Source organism: Myotis davidii, unplaced genomic scaffold (assembly GCF_000327345.1).
Source record: "Myotis davidii unplaced genomic scaffold, ASM32734v1 scaffold252, whole genome shotgun sequence".
NCBI lineage: Eukaryota > Metazoa > Chordata > Mammalia > Chiroptera > Vespertilionidae > Myotis > Myotis davidii.
In genome coordinates, this window is record NW_006283768.1 from 82,991 (window position 1) to 102,198 (window position 19,208).

The 19,208-nt window shown below is 46.5% G+C and overlaps 1 protein-coding gene and 1 long non-coding RNA gene across 2 annotated transcripts in view; both read left to right on the forward strand.

The window, feature by feature from the left end:
* Positions 1-19,208, forward strand: part of TSPAN5 (tetraspanin 5) — a 167,006-nt gene that overhangs the window by 13,776 nt on the left and 134,022 nt on the right. The window lies entirely within an intron of this gene.
* LOC107183648 lies at positions 1,266-8,660 on the forward strand. The gene is made up of 3 exons (XR_001514439.1): positions 1,266-1,434; positions 5,793-5,938; positions 8,519-8,660. It is a non-coding gene; the product is annotated as an uncharacterized LOC107183648 (long non-coding RNA).

Sequence of the window (19,208 nt, forward strand, 5' to 3'; positions counted from 1 at the left end):
CCAAGGCTCCAGCTCTGTGGCCACAGCTGGCTGAAAGCAGGTATCTGGGGTTTGTTTAGCTTCTATAATTGAAACTTTGTTGCTTTGAGTGTAGCTTAGAGCAGGCCCAGCAGGCGGGGAACCTTGGCTTCCTCCATCACTGGAGCAAGCAAGCCTCCTGCTTGTTCCAGCTCTGTGGCTGCCTTCCACCATCTTTGCTGGCAGTTAACTTGCATATCTCTCTGATTAGTCAATGGGAGGTGTAGCGTAGGTATGGTCAATTACCATGTTTGTCTATTATTAGGCAAGATTTGTTCTCTGTAATGTTCTGCTTACATAAGTACATTCTCAAGGTAACTAAAGGGAAAAAGATCTAACATATGTTCACAATGTTCTTTTCTTCGAAATGAGTGGCATGTGATTCTTATCATGGACACCAACCTCTGAGTTTGCATCTATTGTTTGTTGTTAATTTTCCCATTTTTCTTTACCCAGTTTGATACACTCTTCTTCACTTTTTTTTGCAAAACCAAACTGTTTCATATTAATGTTTTGTACTGGGAAGCATTTTATTAACATTTGTTAAACCTGGATATTCTGGAAATATCTAGATGGCTGTAACCATATATTTTTAGCTTCTATGATATCATAAGTCCTATGTATTTTGGTCATTGCTTTACTCTGTGTATTTGAAATTCCTTAGGTTTCAAAGGGTTTTATCAAGTCAGTGACTGTGTGTCCTTCTCGTTGATGCACAGCCAGGATTTTGGCTGACCTAGCTGGATCATTGACTGAGTGAGTCACCCACCTTGGTAAATGAGTGGCTGCCTGGATTCTCCCCGGGGCATTAATGAGATGCACAGAGCGCTGTGCTCCTTTGACTCCACTACTATCACCTGACACAGGAGACCTAGGTTGTCCTATTTCCAAGCATAATCTCTCTCACTGCATTCAACTCTGGGAGAAAAAGCCAGGGCACGTTAACTGAGTTGGTGCAAGGAGCCTTGTCACTCATTCTCATGCAGAAAGTGTGCAGAAAACCCCAGCCCTAGAAGGTGGAAGGATGAAGGGGAGGGCTGAGTAGAATTTCACTATAGTATTTGTTGGTAAAACGAATGATATATGTGTCATGACAGGATATTTTAGGAATATATCTAAAGTAATTTTAGCTTATCCATCACTTAAACCCCCAACATGCTGGTTTAGATTCACTCATTGATCTCAAAATCCATTGATTGTTTGCAGCTGACCATTGACAAAGCACTCAAGTTTCCTTTTTGTCCTGGCCTCCTCACCCTGATTTTGGGGAGTGTCTGGAGGATAGCCACCTGATGATCTGAAGCAGTGAGGCATCTCAGAGCTCAGTCATTTGGCAACTGCCCTCATGGTTTGGGACAAACTCTTGTGCCACCACAGAGTTCTTCAGATCTTGTTGAAGACAGAGATTCTGATTCGGTAGGTGTGAGAGAGGCCAAAGATCGGGCACCTTTAATAAGCCCCCCACCAGTAGCTGCTGGTCCACTGATCTCATTTTGAGCTGCAAGGATCTAGATCACTTCAAACTTATTTTCTTTTAAATTGACTTCATTTTTAAAGCTTAAATACATTTCTTTTAAAAGGAAACTTGAAAAATATTACTGTTCTAATGCATACAATAACAATAATATGGCTTATTACCTTCTAGGTAGCTATTGGTGCCAGGCGGATTTTCCTTTGTTACCATGGAGATTAACAAGGGCGCAGCGTTTGTTAATGGAGACTTCATCCCTGACTAGAACAGAGGATTAAAAGAGAGAACCGGACATGACTTCCTTATTCAAAGTTATTTAATGCTATATTCTAAAATTGTCTCCTCTAGCTCCCAGGTTGCCAGGGAATCATACTTTGGGAAACACTGCTTTTAAGTAATTCGCAGGGAGACATGCATTTATAAGCTGAAACCTATTAGTGAGATGTCTCTAGAGGTAAAGTGCTTGGGGGACGTGTTGAAATTTTTGCCTCCTCCAGGTTCTGTTTCCTGTCAGGAAAAAAGAAGGGCATCCCCCATTTCTGAAACGTTGCTAATCCCAGGCCCAGTGAGTAGTTAGCTGCATTTTAGGTATAGAAAGGAAAATACTTCAGAAAATTATATCTCAGGCTAACAGGAAGTCCACCTTAAATACTTAGGAAATCACCCTGGCCCGTGTGGCTCACTTGATTGGAGCATCTGTGCACTGGGTGGTCTCAGGTTTGATTCCCAGTCAGGGCACATGCCTACTTTGTGGATTCAGTGAGTCTTTCTCACATCTATATTCCTCCCCCCGCCAACCCTCCCTCCCTCTTCCTCCTTCTCTAAAATTAATATAAATAAATACTTAGGAAATCTCAGTGGCTTTTATTCTCTGCTCCTTCCTTTCCTCTTCAAGTTAGTATTGATTATGTTCAATTTTCGAATGAGTCCTTTCATTTGGTGCATTTTTTAGAATAGGACATTTCATTTATGTTTTTCTATTGTAAAAACAAATCAGCAACATCAATACACCTTTCTTTAAGGAGAAGAAATTCACCACAATCCCAATAATACTTTCTTTTGGTTCAGTTGTAGTAAAAGTGGAGACTCTTAGTCAAATGCTCTAAGAGCCATGAACAAATGCCCCAGAAAAAACAACCAAAAAGAAAACATTTTAAAGATTCAGTTCACTTACAAGGATTTGAATTTAGCAAACCTCAGTTACTTATGTTTGTAAAGGAAAAATGTACTTTGCCATCACTACCTTTTAAGTGTTTTTTTCTGACTTTACTGGCATTTCCCCCCTCCAGATAGCATTTACTAGTAGGGTAAGTGTTTCAACATACAGAACAAATACCTTGTGAATAAACATCAATTTCACACAACCAAAAACAAAAACCAAAATCAATAAATCTGCGTTAGGCATTTGAGAGAAACCCTGTACTCGAAAAAGGAGAGTTATAGTGTTTTAAGTAACTAGGAAACAAAAACTCAAAACACCTGACTCCTAGCTCGAAATGTTTCTCAACATGACCTTACGGTACACAGAGAAATGTAGTTGGGAACTTTCTGAGCTCCTGGTTTATTGTTGGTATCCGCATGGCAGCTCATGGGAGAAATGCTACCTAAGATATTGATTTATGTATTTCTTTTATATTCTTCTATTTATTTATTTTTAAAATTTATCTTTATTGTTGAAAGTATTACAGATGTCCCCTCTTCCCCCCCATTGACTCCTTCCATCCTCCCCAGGCCTTCACCACACTATTGTCTGTGTCCATGGGTTATGCATATATGCATATAAGTTTTTTGTTTAATCTCTGCCTGCCCCCACCCCCAATTCTAGTATTTTTTTTTAAATCTTATAACTGGAATCCTAAGGAAAATAATGTTTCTTTGATACCACTTCTTTCATCTTCATCTATTGGTATTTGGAAGAATAAATTGAATGAAGAGATGGCTAGATGATAGAGTTATATGTGGTATTTTCATTTTTTCCTGAGTCTGCAAGATTTAATAATGCCTAATATTTTACTGTACTAGAGGCCCGGTGCACAAAAATTTCTGCCCTCGGGGGTGGGGGGGGGTCCCTCAGCCCGGCCTGTGCCCTCTCACAGTCTGGGACCCCTCGGGAGATAATGACCTGCTGGCTTAGGCCTGCTCCCGGGTGGCAGAGGGCAGGCCCAATCCCTAGGTACAGCCCCTGGTTGGTCTCAGAGCAGGGCCGATTGGAGAGTTGAGGCGCCGCCTCCTGTCATGCACAGAGCAGGGAGATTTGGAGGTTGTGATGCCACCCTCAGTCACGATCAGGGTAGGGCCGATTGGGGGGTTGGGGCACCGCCCCTTGTCATGCACAGAGCAGGGCTGATCAGGGGGTTGGGGCACCTGCCCCTGTCATGAACAGAGCAGGGTGGATAGGGAGGTTGTGGCCCCACCCCCTGTCACACACAGAGCCGCAGGGCGATCAGGGGGTTTGGGCGCTGCCCCCTGTCATGCTGATCCCAGTGCCGGGAGGCCTCTCGGCTTCGCTGCTCCCGGTGCTGGGAGGCATATTACCCTTTTACTATATAGGGTAGAGGCCTGGTACATGGGTGGGGCTGACTGGTTTGCGCTGAAGGGTGTCCTGGATCAGGGTGGGGGTCCCCACTGGGGTGCCTGGTCAGCCTGGGTGAGGGATGATGGCTGTTGGCAGCTGGTCACACACCCTTCAGGGTAGGGGTCCCCACTGGGGTGCCTGGCCAGTCTGGGTGAGGGGCTGAGGGCTGTTTTCAGGCTGGAGGTGACTGAAGCTCCCAACTGCTCCTTTTTTCTTTGTCTTTTTTTTTTTATTCTGGGCCAGCTTTAGCTTTGAGGCTTGGCTCCAGCTCTTAGGCCTCCGAGGCTGAAAGTAGGTTTCTGGCCTTTGCATACAATGTTGCAATCCTGCTGGCTGAAGTCCCGCGGTATTTGTTACAATGTTCAAACTGCAGGCTCAGAGGCCTGCAGCCGCAGGTGGGGAATGTTGATTTCCTCTGTCACTGAAGCAAGCAAGCCTCATGTTAGTTTCAAGCTGCCTGGCTCCCGGCCGCCATCTTGGCTGACAGTTAATTTGCATATCTCGCTGATTAGCCAATGAAAAGGGTAGCGGTCGTATGCCAATTACCATCTTTCTCTTTTATTAGTGTAGATGCTTTGAGAGTTTTAAAGTTGCTCTCCAGTGAGGATTTAACACTATTGTATAAAAGCTGCAAAAATAGTGTTTTACTTATTGTTTTAAAAAATGCAGAATATTTTAGAAATAAGAGGATTGGGGTCACTAAAAGATTGAAATATATTTTCTATTTTGTGAAACAAATGTTTCATTTAGATAATATATATTTTAAAATCCAAGGGTATACATCAATATCACATATCCTTCATGTATATTATGTGTTGATCTATATCTTTGGATTTTTTGTTGTTGTTAAGAATATATGTGTTCTCTTTGGGAATAGAAAATCTACCATATCACCTCAGAACTATTTCATTTGCATAAAAGACTGAAATTTCATTATCACAGTACATACTATAAATATGCAAACTAAATGAAATTTTCTTTTAAGTTAAAAATAAAAACCGGAGATCACTTTTAGTATCTAAGAAGACATAGCAGGAAGAAAGACTATTATTGTATTTTTTTGTTCCTAGATAAAGATTAGGAAATAAACTCTTTGAACTATGAAATTACTACATTTTAGCTGGAGGCACTAACAGATCATTAATTATTGTTAAGAACCTCCCAAGTGCAGTTTTTAAATTTCAAGTGTTCTTTCTATTGAGTTTCCCCCTTTTCCTCTCCCTTCTTTCTGTGATTTCAATTCCAAATTTAGAAGACAGGATTCTTTGCTTTTAGGAAAGCTAAATGTCCTTCTCACTCTCTAAAAGGTTAACCAGCTCATGAAGGATATATGATATATGATTACTTTGAATAGAAATGCAAATACTTAATTCAGTGTTCTTGTGGGCCATTTTAGTGCCCACGTATTAGAATTACCTTTTAATTGGTCTTTTGCAGTCTGATTATATAATCTTAGAATTTATGTGTTGAAAGGGACCTTAAAAATTACTTAGCCTTCTAGTTTTTACCTCTCTTCCCTAATCTTCCTCCCTCTCCAATCTCCCCCCACCCCACCCCCAAGCAAAATTCTAAGCAAAGCTCCCAATTTATAAAGCAGGGAACAGCTGCTATGCTGGGAGCTTAGCATCTCAGTGGGCTCAGTCATTCTCGGGCTCGCTGCACGGGGAGAGTGTGTAGAGGGGACAACAGGAGAGAAGGCATCTGTTCACCATTTATGCATCGAGCTAGGATGAAGTCGGTGTTTGGCCTGTGCGTCTGAAGGCTGTGTGCACGCCCGTTGCCCGTTTCCAGGTCCCAGCACTCTGACGCCATGTAGTTCTACGAAGCAGTTTTGGCGCAGTCATTTTGATTAACATCAACCTTGCTTATGTTGAGTAAGTATTCAGGTTATTTATTATGTATTGCTCTTGTGCTTTGGAATGAGCAGGCTCAGAAAACTGCTTCATATGGATCCCACATGTGGCTTTCAAGTTAGCAGAAACGCAAAGGCTTCCAATTAATTTGCGCATGAAGTTTTGCATGGTGAATAGATTAAACTTGATGGCATAGGTATTATTTGAAATTCTTTGTCATCTCTAATATTGTTCGTATTTCACTTAACCGAGCTATTAGATGTTTGAAGATTCTGGGGTGATGAACAATCTATGAATTCACATATGTCCTATTTGGTTTCTTTTATTACTGAATGCATACACTCATGGAATTAATTTTGTTGTTTGTTATGCACTGATGAGCTCCAGATAGTACGAGGTAATATTTAAAAAAGGGGGGGAGTTGTTCTTTATTTCTAACCTTTCCTGCCCCCACCCCCAAATCTAGGCATTGACTATTGCAGTGATGGCGAACCTATGACACGCGTGTCAGAGGTGACACGCGAACTCATTTTTTTGGTTGATTTTTTCTTTGTTAAATGGCATTTAAATATATAAAATAAACATCAAAAATATAAATCTTTGTTTTACTATGGTTGCAAATATCAAAAAAATTCTATATTTCTATATGTAACACGGCACCAGAGCTAAGTTGGAGTTTTTAAAAATGCTGACATGCCGAGCTCAAAAGGTTCGCCATCACTGGACTATTGCAACATAAAAGATGGTGATTAAGAGACTACTTAGGGTCCGATATTGGCCTTGATACTTCTAAGCTGTGTAACTATGAACAATTACTTCATCACGCTGAACTGTTCCTTTCGGGCAAAAGATGGGCAACAGTCGAGCCTACCTCTAGGAAAATTGTAGAGACTCAATGAGACGACACACGCACAACTCTGAGAGGGTGAGTGCTCAGTGAATGCTGACCTTGTAATCCAGTGCGGAGTAGATAGCACTGCACAGATGCAGGCGTTGGGTTCATTATCACCCAGGAAAGGTGTTGCCAGTGTCTAGGAACCGCAACTTCCCATGTCAGGGAAGTGCAGTCTGCATGATAGAACTTGCCACTCATGCAAGGCTCTGTCGGTTTCCTGTTCTCCTTCACTCACTGGCGGAGATTGTATCTCCATGCTTTCCTTTGGCAACTGGATGTCTGAGAAATTCCTAGCCAGGGCAGCTGCTCGATGCCCCTCTCTTTTGGACCTTAACTTCCTCTCACGTTTAGCTGCAGCTGTCCTCCAGGCCCACCCCGGCTGACCTGACCAGCCCTCTGCTTCCATATCACAAATGTCAGCATGTCTCATGTCTTGCCTTGAGGGTCCTTTCTGGGTTTTGTTTTTTAAATGGTTGTATATGGAGAGCATTACAGTTCCAACAAAAATAATATGAAGATGGCTGGGGAAAATGCCTAAAGTAGAGTAGATATCCAATCATTATTGAAATACTGTAAGTTAGTCGAATCTAAAATAATTTTCTTCACTTAGGAACAAAACTAATATCCATTTGGGCCCCTCTGCAAAAAATGTGTTATGCACAAGTACGATGGTTAACTTATTAATATGTAATTTATTCTGCGATAATTACAGATTTTCTAATTTAGTTCATATTTGCATGCTTACAAGTGTTTGTTACAAATGGCGCTTGTGGGCTGTTGAACTTTAAGCAACCGGGCATCTTAAGCGGTTTTCAGTATATGGGAAGTCAGAAGTGTAAGTCTGGACAGTCATTGACGTTATAATGAGAGGAAGCTGCTTCCTTCTCTGAAGTTAGTGCCTTCCAGAGTGTGAGCCTGTGCCAAGGGGAACGTTGCCTCACTGTTTTCTGTCTTCTGACCGATCACAAGCGGTTTCTCTTCCTTTAACTGTATTGACGAAGATTTCTGGGACTACGGTTTTGCCCAGATTGAGATCAGCTTCTATCCTGTCCACTATTCATTTATTAGTTTTTTAAAAGTACATTTTTAAACAACGATAAGTTTCAAAGGTAGAGGGGATAAAACAAAGGAGAGGAGATACAAAGGCTGCATTGAAGGGAGATGTGCTTGGGGGATCCCAGACTGTGCCATTGGACGGAACGATTACATTATGGGTGTTTCAAAGTACCTTTCCTGTGAGGGGTCTTTGCTGCTGATTTTACAATTCATGACCCGAAGGCTGCAGAGGGAATTCCTGTGGAGCAGCTGCTGGGACTAGGAACCGCATCAGGGTGGTCGTCCCCGTTCAGGAATACACCCGGGGTTGTGGGGAGACACTCCTGCACAGGTCTCTTGTGTTTTTTAGTGTCCTGCCAGGTGTGCCAAGAATGCTCTTTACTGGGCCATTTCTTAGGGTTATGTTTGCAGCGAGCAACCTTGAAGGATGAGGTGATGTCTCTCTTGGGGACAAAGAGCAATCTCACTGCTTAGGGTGAAGCAGCAGGCTCCCTAAGCACAGATTCCTCAGCTGTGATGGAAACTTAAAACAGCGCGTGCAGCTTCCACCCGGGGCCCCTTAGCACCACCCCCGTTAGAATCTGGGGGCCAGGAGGACTGACACAAACATGCTGTGCTGTGAATAATAAAGTCCTTTGCCTCTGACCCAGGAGTTGTGTGTCTTCTGCCAGCTTCTGTGAATGCAGACATACCTCAGAGATATTACAGGTTTTGTTCCAGACCACCACAGTAAAGCGAGTCTCGTGATAAAACGAGTCGTAATGTTTTGCTGGTGGAGCGCCTTGCCTTCACTTTTAACCCCTTCCCTGGCAGAAACGTGTATACACGTTCTCACAAAATGTTCTTTTTGTAGTCGTCGACGAGTATACTCGTCGACGACTACAAAAAGAACATTTTGTGAGAACGTGTATACACGTTTCTGCCAGGGAAGGGGTTAAAACACGCAACATCTGTGATGCGCAGTAAAGAGAGGCACGAGATAGCGAGGTATGCCCGTAGCAACCGGCTAATTTAGTACCTTGTAGGTAGGGTAAAGGCAAATCAAAGCCAGACGCAGGTGCACCGTGTAAAAGTTGAATGAATACACAGCCAGTTAAGTGTGTTCAGATGTGTCCCGGGTAGAACATAATCACCTGGGCCTAACCTGCAAGTCATGGGGTTAGGAAGGCAAGGGTGGGTGGCTCCTCGGGTCTCTGAGACCTGATGAGGGCTTCTCAGGCACGTTGTCTCCGTGGCACTGGCCAGGATGCTCCAGGGAGCCGAGGCGTCTTCGCACCAGCAAGTGTGGGTCCTGAGGCAGAGGTCAGGTGTACAACGGGCATCTGTGAGTGGCTGACTTGGAGAGTGCAGGGCAACAGCCTCCAGGGTTCTGGTGGCGGGGAGACAGCCCAGAAGGCTGGGAGCCTCCAGCCCTGGCGGGCACCGACGGCACAAGATGCAGAGATCGCCAGACATCTGGCCCGAAAGAACAGACGGGTGGGGCAGCCCTGGCCGAGGCAGCGGGCCAGGGCTAAGGAGCGGCAGGAGGAGCCGCCTCAGAAACAACGTGGCTCTGCTGCAGTGGGACTAGGGCAGAGCATGTGTTTGCATTTTGACGTTTGCAGAATGAATTTGTTTTCAAGCAATCAGTTAACCAGCCTATTGGGAAATGACACTGAGATCACCTCCGAGCTGGTTTGGGCATTTAGAGAAGCATTCATAATTAACACCTGCGGCACCGACCAAAGCCAAGGAAGAGCATTTGTTCGGAACAGTACTTTTAGTTTCTGTGTTTTCCTTTGTGATGTACCTGTGAACGTGTGTTTACCTGTTACATGCAATAGGTGCTCCTTCCCATCAAAAGATTAAATGTCTCTGTGGCTTGACATGAAGCGTCTAGGTGGAGAGACGACTCTCAGAGCTCGAACAGAGACGATAAGATGTTGAAACCCGACTCTGTAGTTTCCAACACGAATCTTACTGGCATTTAGTCAGAACCTAATTCTAAATTATATTTTTAATCTGTTTCATAATATGTGAAAATTATTTAAAAAGCCACCAATTTAGATCCATGATGGCTTCTGGAACCTAGAGATTCGTGGCATAAGTGAACCATTGATCAGGAAGTGGGTTTTAATGGGGCGATATCTGAGGGAGTGACCCTCTCTCCCTGGGGGCGCCACCGCGGATAGCTGCACTGGCTGGGAACTGCACAGCTCCCTCGGGCGAGTGTGATGCTCCCGGGAGTTGTCCAGTGTGGCGCTTGCTGTGCGTTGGGCAGTCACCCAAAGGTTTCACTAAGTGGCATGTAAGATGGGCGATCTTTTAAGTTGAATGGGTTCAGACCTGCTGTTAGCACCACGTGTGCCTTGCACCACTTGAGGAGGAGCCTGGTGGTGGTGAGGGTGGTGAGGTTTGGGGCTGGGAGCTCCTTGCCCAGGGAGATGTTTTCTCAGTCTGACAAGGACTGCTCGGGTGCCTGGGGACCATGCAGACTGGGCCAAGAAACCAGTCCAGGGCCCACTCTTTTTATATTTTTATTTTTTATCCTCATTCGAGGATATGTGTAATGATTTTTAGAAAGGAGGGGAACAGAGATAGTGAGAGCCAGCCAGACAGACAGAGACAGGGAAACAATGATGTGAGAAACATCCTGTATGCACCTCTACCTGGGATTGAACCTGCATCCTAGGTTTGTGCCCTGACCTAGGGAATCAAACCCATAACTTTTGGTGTATGTGACGATACTCTAACCAACTGAGGCGCCCGACCAGGGCAGGGTTCCCTCTTCACTGGCCCAAGGAGCCCAAAAGACTTGCAGTTGCCTAATCTCTGTTACTGCATCCTTGAAGCCAAGTCATCCATTTCTTCGCTTATGCTAATGGATGAAGAAGCTTGCTCACTCATGTGCAAAATAATTAACCCTCATTTGTAAGTAATTGTCTGCATTTACCATTGACTCTGGAAACCAGTATATTTGTTATCAAAATGAAGTGCTGCCAACCAAATATTTCCAGTTTCTTTACTTTCTTTTATATTGTGAAGTGTTATCTAGTTCAATGCACAGATAATAGAGATCATTTTTATATGGGAAGTTATTTTAATGCATACCTCTGCAAGCCATCCTATCTAATAATAGACAAACATGGTAATTGACCATACCTTCGCTACGCCTCCCATTGGTTAATCAGCATGATATGCAAATTAACCTCCAACAAAGATGGTGGCTAATTTACATACTGCAGGCAGGGTGGGACAGCGTGAGCCGCCAGCTCGAGCCGCCATCCAGGGACCTGTGTGCAACCCCAGATGCCGCCTGCCTGCCATCCGTGGGGGCCGGTGGGGCCTGCAGTCTGTGTGCGTGGCCCAGCGGCCCACTCTGCCGCCTGCCAGGCCTGTAGTCTGTGTGCAATTGGCCTGCCCCATGCCCCACCCGCCGCCCTCAAGGCCTGCCGTCCATGTGTGCGGCCCGCAGCTGGCGGGGTGAGGCACGGCAAATTGCGATCCGCACCCCCTGCGCCCTGCCCCGCCGCCCACTGGGCCTGCCGTGTGCAGCGGGCAGTGGGGCGGGGCAGCACGGCAGAGGGCCTACCATCTGTGACCCAGCGCAGGATCTGGGCCTGTCATCTGCCACCTGGGGAGCCGGCCTAAGCCAGCAGGTGGTTATCTCCCGAGGGGTCCCAGACTGTGAGAGGGCACAGGTCTGGCTGAGGGACACTGCCCCCACCCCCTGCCAGTGCACAAATTTTTGTGCATCGGGGCTCTAATTTTAGGAAATAAAGGCCAAGTAGTAACATACAAACTTTTACTCACCCTTCTGAAGGCCACATCCTATAACACTTAAAATTTTGCAGGGTGGACTTAGGATTTGGGTGGATACAAAGGGTTTGGGAATGGGTCCCAGCCCCACCTCATGGAGACACACCCGTGTTGCCTTCTACAACAGCCTTGTCAGTTCTATTTGAATTTTGATACCTAGAGCACAAGGAGAGCTTCCATCCTCATAGCTCGGCAGCGTTACCAGCCCCAAGTATGTTCCTCGTTTTTCACCTGGGCGAGCTGACAACCTTCCAGGAAGCCTGGAGGACAGATGTATGTATCACTCCCATTCCCCCTTCCCCGAGCAGAAGCGGCCACATCTGACATAGGGTTTTGACTTGTGGAAGATAGGGAGACTTGGCATCCTAAGGTCTGGGTTTGACCCTCACTCCATTACTTTCTAGCTATGTCACCCTGGCTCATTTTAAGCTTGGTTTTCTCGGGAGTGAAGTGTGTGTGCTGGGAAACAGTTCTCCATAGAGCGCTCGTGTTTCTGTGCTGCTTGCACGCTGAGGTACTGACTGCCTTTGTTCTGGTCTGTCTTTTCAAAGATGTTTGGATAGTAAGAAGCCCTGGAAGGTACATGCCCCTGAAAAAGCCATTTGGGCTCCATAAGTTCAGGGGTCCTCCCTTGTAGCGGAGTTCACGGTGTGAGCCCTCTTTGCCATGTCCTGCGGGAACTGCTACTCAGAGGAATTGGCGCAAATGCTGGCACCGTGGCTAGTGCTCTTGATTTGTTCAAAAACCCCCATTTGTCCTTGACCCAGGAGTTTCATGTCTCCTGCCCGCATCTGGGAAACTGGTAGGCGGAGGCGTTAGCTTCTGAGTAGGTTAACATCCCCAACCCTGAACAGCACTGCAAGCAATAATACTCGCCATCTTGTGTTCCTTTCCACCACCGGTCTCCGCCTCGGCCCAGGGTGTGACCTGTTCTCACTTGTGTTATTGTAGTCCTCCCTTCCTTCCCCAGCATTCCTTTCTCCCCACTCTCCTGCAGGGAGACTTCCCCAGGGGAAGATGGAATTGTGTCACACTTCCCTGCCTTAGAAACTTAAATGCTTCTTAATTCGGACAGAATGAAAACCAACCTGTTACAGGCTCTTACCTGTGTCTGACCGCCCAGGTTCCTGTTTTCTTCCCCAGCTGTGCCCTGTGAAGCGGAGGGGTAGGCATGTTCAATGTCCATTATAAAACATCCAGGTTCCCTAGGGCTGGGGGTCCTCCAAGGTGATGCTGTGTCGGCTGTGTTGGCCAAGGCCACCTGGTCCTCTTCCCGTTGCCCTGTGGGAATTGGGGCGTAGGAACCAGTGAATTGTGAACTTACGTTTCCTGACTGAAACTTGGCACTTACCTCTGCTTCCAATAACATTTCCTCATTTCTGTCTACCTTCTACCAACAGTATGGTATCTGCCATAAAGATGCGAAAGAATAAAGAGGTCATGAGTGCAAAGCACTTACCTCAGGGTCTGGTTAGCTGCTGCACTTGTTCTTATAAGAGTTTGTTCCAGGATTGCAACCTTCGGGAACTCTTTGTTGTGCTCCCTTCACCCCCACCCCTCCCCACCCTTCAGGTAGCCCTCGTTTAGCCACTTCGTCCTTTGGCATATTTTCTTCAGAGCTCTTTCAGACATAGTTTTCAAATCATCAGAAGCAAACCAAAATCTATTATGATACTGAAAAGGAGTTTATCTGTTTTCCTTCTGACCCATTGAATGGCATCTATAGAAGAGGTCTGTGGAATTCTCTTATAAGAAGTGGCTCTGAGCATTCTGTTCAGTTTTGCATTGCAGTCTCTCTCTCTCTCTCTCTCTCTCTCTCTCTCTCTCTCTCTCTCTCTCTCTCTCCTCTCTCTCTCTCCTCTCCCTCTCTCCTTTCCCCTTTTAACACCCTATTTTCTACCTGAAGGTCCTTGATATACAACAAATTGTTTGTTGTTAAAGGATAAATCACAGCTGGGTATAAATGGTTAATATACAAGCTGGCTATTAAGCTGTTTTACAAGCTGTCAAATCGTGGATTGTCTTCTGTCCGGCTAAGTCCACCATTGGGACCATTTTAAACAATGATGAAAATATAAAGACACAGTCAACAAATCCCTCCCTCATGTTGGAATTACACTGTTGCCATTGCAGCCCCCTAGGGTGCTTGCCACAGTGGCCTTTTTGGTGTTTATTTGGTTAGGGCACCCATTTCCCCCTGGTCCTTGAGGTTCTGGGGCATAGGACTTGCATGGGGTTTCATTCTAGGTCTTGACAAGGCCCCGCTCCTAGAGGCATTCCATAAATTGTTCTGAACACATGAATGACTGAATAAGAAGGCGTGAGAGTGCTTGGTAAACTGTAAAACATCAGCCAAATGTGAACTAACTTCCCCCCCTTCTCTGATGTGGAAAGATGTGCATGGAGATTTGAGGGGATGGAAAATGCCCATTCTGCCTGGCTTCCTCTCTGCTTGTGCTTCTGTCCTCTCCACCTCTCTCCCTGAAAGGTTAGCACGCCTGGTGCTGGAGAGTCACACAGAGTGCATCATCCTGACTTCTGTGATCCATTTTAGTTCAAACATGGAGGGATTTCCAAAGAATAGGCATGTTTTGCCTCTTCTTCACCACCTCCAGTTGGATTTCTATTCCCTTTAATCCTCCCCACCTAATTCTCACCACCTCTGTTCTGGTCTTTTCTGGAGAAATTTATCTCAGACACCATTTTTCCTCCCAGAGCCACAGACCCCTCCTTTCTGTTTCCCTGATACTTTCCGGGCCCCCTTTTTGAGTTAGAGTGTGTCTGGTAAGATAAGGTGGTGGTAACTATATATTTTAAAATATTACTACTGAGACAAAGCATCTAACACAGGATCCCCGCCCTCCCACCCCCCCATTTACGGACTTCTTTTATATTAAACTAAAGGCCTGGTGCACAAAAATTTGTGCACTCGGAGGGGGTCCCTCAGCCTAGCCTGTGTCCATTTGCAGTCCAGGACCCCTTGGGGGATGTCTGACTAAAGGCTTAGGCCCCCAAGGGCGCTGTAATGAGGAAGCTGGGGTGACAGAGGAGCCACGCTGTCCCACCCTGCTGCCCTGGGTCTGGTCACACACGGGACGCCTGGGTGGGCTGGCCAATCACTGCTGCCCTGGGTTGGGTCGCACATGAGACACCCAGACGGGCTGGCCGATCGCTGCTGTCCCGCCTGGCCACCTCAGGTCAGGTTGCACACAGGACGCCCAGGCGGGCCTGCCGATCACTCCTGCCCTGCCCGGCCACCCTGGGTCGGGTTGCACATGAGACCCCTGCCACCCCGGGTGGCAAATAGCAGGCCTGGAGGGCAGGTGGGATGGTGCTGCCCTGCCCTGCCTGCAGTATGCAAATTAGCCGCCATCTTTGTTGGCGGTTAATTTGCATATTGCACTGATTAGCCAATGGGAGACATAGCGAAGGTACGGTCAATTACCATGTTTGTCTATTTTTAGATAGGATATTTTATACATTTAATGAATTTACTTTATTGCAAATAATTACTCAAAAAAGAAAAAAGGTGGATATAAAAGAAAAAGTGCATGCATTTGCATGTCAGTTGACAGTGTTTGAATATTTGAAATGAAAACTTCTCTAGGAAATCTGGGACATGACATTCTTGGGTGGGAAAACTGTGTACTGTGATCCAGACTTTGGTCCCAGACAGTTTTCCTTTGTTGGTGTATGTAGGGCAAGGTGAAAAGCCCTTTGTCCCCATCTGTCCCAGAGATGGCATATGGAGGAGCGCTCACTCCCTACCACTTGAGCCTGTGACAGAGCTTGCTATTTGAGTGCATATTTGCCTGCTTGTGCTGTCAAGGTCACTGACAAAGCCAAAGCTTTACAAACTGAAGGGTAAGATTCAACTATATGTTGTTAGTAATTTTTATTGTGAGTGATCATTTTTATGTAAGGGTGTGGGAATTCTTGGCTTGGCTTATTGAAGAGGCTGGGTTCTATTCTGCTTTCTATTTGTGATATACTTCATCAAAATTCAATCTTTGGAAGTGGTGCTATAGGATAGTATAGCCATTGTAACCTAAATGATTCCTTTCCATTTATCAGACTGTCTCAAAGGGTGACTACCAATCATTTTTAAAAACAAAGTTGTTCATTGAACTGAAGAAATAAATGGAGACCACATGTGATTTTGCAATCCTAGAAAGGATTTGAGATTTGAATGCCATCATGTAAATAGGAAAGGCAAACTTCCTGTGTTACCCATTTAATTACTTCTTCAATTGTATCATTGGGTGACATTACTACAGAGGTCACAGGAAACACTGAAAACGTTGAGTTGTTTAGGTGACTCGGTCTTTGTTTAGATTGTTGAAAGATGCATTGATTTGTGGGTGATGAAAAACTGTGGTTGGGTAGTTGTGGCATTTGCATTTCATTTTAACATGATGCAAGGGATTTTTGAGGCTGTGTGAACATGATAAGGCAATTGGCTTTGCTGACTTATGTTCAGGCTTCTTTTTTCTGGCTGAGCCGGAATCTTGACAGCCTTCTCACCCATCACCAGGGCCTTTGTGTGTCACCTCTTAATCTCTTTTGCACCTGCCCTCATTAGTGCGTCTGTACAGCCATTGCCCTGATCAGGCCTCCATCCTCCCTCCCCGCTGCACTGGCCTCCTGCTCTTTCTCTGCCTCCTGCTTTCCTCCCTGGGGTCCAGTCTTCACTCTGTGCCAGGGTTCTCTGTCCCACCCCTGTCTGATCATGAGCTTCCCATGGTCCTTGGTGTAGCCTGAGATCCTCCCATCGCCCTTTCCAGTGCCCACCTTGTGTCCCACCCCTTCGTTCTCTTCTTCCTCTCCCAAGCCAACCTTCCCTTTCTTCCTGGAATCCTTCCTGCTGGGGGCCTTTACACATGCTATTCCCAGGGCAGGTGGGATCCCCCAAAATAGATGAAGCTGTGGAATGTTCTGTCATACCACCCAAGACTTCTCCTTCTGAGCATCCATCATAATTAGGCCAGATAATTATTACTTATTTGGGTGATTATGTCATTGTATTGTACACTAATTATTTAGCTTCAAGAGGGTGGGGCTACCCATTTAATGTGACATTGGTGCTCACATTAGCACCCAGGGTGGGACCTTGGAAGTGTTCGATAGATCTTGGTTTCTGTGACAGTTTTGGTTGAGGCCTGTAGTCCCCATGTAATGATGAATAGTGTCTCCCTGTGTCCAAAATTACTCATTTTGGATGATGGTGTGTATAGGGACCTTATTTAAAGGGTCGCCAGGATGCTAAGTCGTCAAGTAAAGGGTTCCATTGTCAGGCTCCTAGAGCAGGGAGCCCAGTGCAGGGCCAGGGTAGCAAGGGGCTGTTGTGAAATTCTCCTTCTGGCTGAAGAGAATTTATGTGCTTGAAACTCTGTCAGCATATGCAGACGTGCATGTTTTTAATGTTTTGAAGAGGTAAGAACATTCCCGGTGCACCTGGGACTTTAGAATATGAGAGTGGGAGGCATCCAGGCTGTTGCAGAAATGGAAAATACAGGCAGGGAGGCAGTGGGTGGGTTCTTCTTCCAGCCAGAAGCTGACCCACTTTTGATTGGAAGGATTGACGATGCTGTTACATTTTGCTTGATCAGCAAACATGGCCTTTGCTGTCCTCTTCATTCTGGGGTGAGCAGGTCTCCAGTGGGTAGTCTGGTGTTGTTGTTTTTTGCGGGGGAGGTGGAGGGTTCTTGTGTGAGCACATGGATCATTTGTGCTTCAGTTTCCCTGCCCGATGGGGACAGTGTCAGGTGATCTTGTTGAGTAAAGAAAAAAAAAACATCTAAAAAGCAGCATGCGGCCCTGGCTTCTAAGGCCTGTGCTGGGCCAGGTCCCTCGGGCCTCAGTTTCCTCCTCTCTGACTTGCAGCCAGCGTGCACCTGCCTCAGGGCAGGCCCTAAAGAATGGAGCGGGAACATGCTGGTGAGACCCTTTCCAGTGGCTGGGCCCCTCCAGGGGAAAAGTGCTTCTTGTGACTTTAGTCTGAAGATAATTTTTATCAGACTCCATAGCCTGAGGTTCCAAAACTAACAACAGCACGAAGTCCCCTTGGGGCCCCGCATCTGTGCAGCAGCCTCGGGCAGAGCCTGGCAGTGGTGGATTCCTTCTTGGCCCTGCAGGTGGGGCCGTCCTGAGAGATGCCAGAACACAAAACAAGCAGCAAAAACGAGAGCTCCTGCTGCCGTTGCCTGACTGCGGGTGTGTCCATTGCATAGACGCAGGCACACCACGCAGAGTCAGGGAAGGAAAATGCCTGCAAAGGCCACACGCGTCCGAGATAGTGGAGGGACTTGGGGAGGGTCTGGGGATGGGCTCCGTGGCCTTTGAACAGTCTCCCTTGCCTTTCTGCCACCTGTGCAGGTTGTGTGCGAGGGCTGCTCTCTGCCAGGTGGCCCAGGCCTCGTGGAGAGTGTGCCAGGGGAATGGTTCAGCAAAGCATTTGCAGGGCTTCTCTATTTAATAGTTAAACACCGACAACAGGCTGAATCTGGGCTGGCTGAAAAGAAAGGTGAAATGAGGTCATCAGAATTATGTGATTTTTGCCCCCCCTCATTCTGGCATCTTGTGTTCTCTGCCGACCAGAAGTATTCCAGCAGAACCGTGGCAATGCCTCTCATCTGCTGAGCCTTCCAGATGGCCGTTTCTCAGCCAGTGAGCGAGCGAGGCAGCATTTGAGGTTTTATGGTTCCCTCCCTGGGTGTGACCCAGTGAACCCGTGTTCGCTGTCTGTGCTGAGCACCCGTGGAACACCATCCTGAAGTCCTTAGCCCTAGAAAACCACCGCACTTCACTTGAAAGGGAGGGTGTCTTCACATTTCCAGTAATACGTGACTGTCTCAATGGGGCCCTTAAAATGCTTTCTCAGAATGCTTTGTACTCTAAGTGGACTCTAAATTCCTTGAGGACGGAAGCGCTCCCTCCTGCTAGGAACTCTGATGTGCAGGGGCGCCTGGCACTGGATTCCGAGGGTCCCTCCTTTTCTAGGTGCTGCACACAGCCTCCGCTCCCCAGCTGTAATTGTGGAGCCCTTTCCTCTACTCGGGGATCCTCCCTGTGACTCATTCCGTTCAGGGATGTTTGCTGGACGAGCAGGCCTGGGACCACAGGACAGGCTGGTTTCTTCAGATCGTTCTTGCATTGTAGGACTCTCATCCTGGGAGGGAAAGATATGTGCCTATACACACGCACATAAAAGGGACGCGGTGTGTGAGCCGGGGGTGGAGCGGCCAAGGATGCTGCCAAGCAGGCGATGTTGCTGTGCATCTTGAGGAGATCAGGGATGTGCTGGAGAGCACAGACCTGCTGTTTCCCACCCAGCCTGCGGGGATGCGGAGTAGAGCTGGATGTTACACAGTCTGCTGTGCGCAAGCTGGGAGACTGATGGCTACAGTGCTGCTTTTCTGAGTCCTTTGTTTTAATCCTGTTTCCATTTACTGGGAGGTCGCTTGCAACCTACCCTGGGTGTGGCTTTCTTTGAACTTTTATAGTTGATACTCATTAGTTTATCTCTGTTAGTTTTGTTACCCA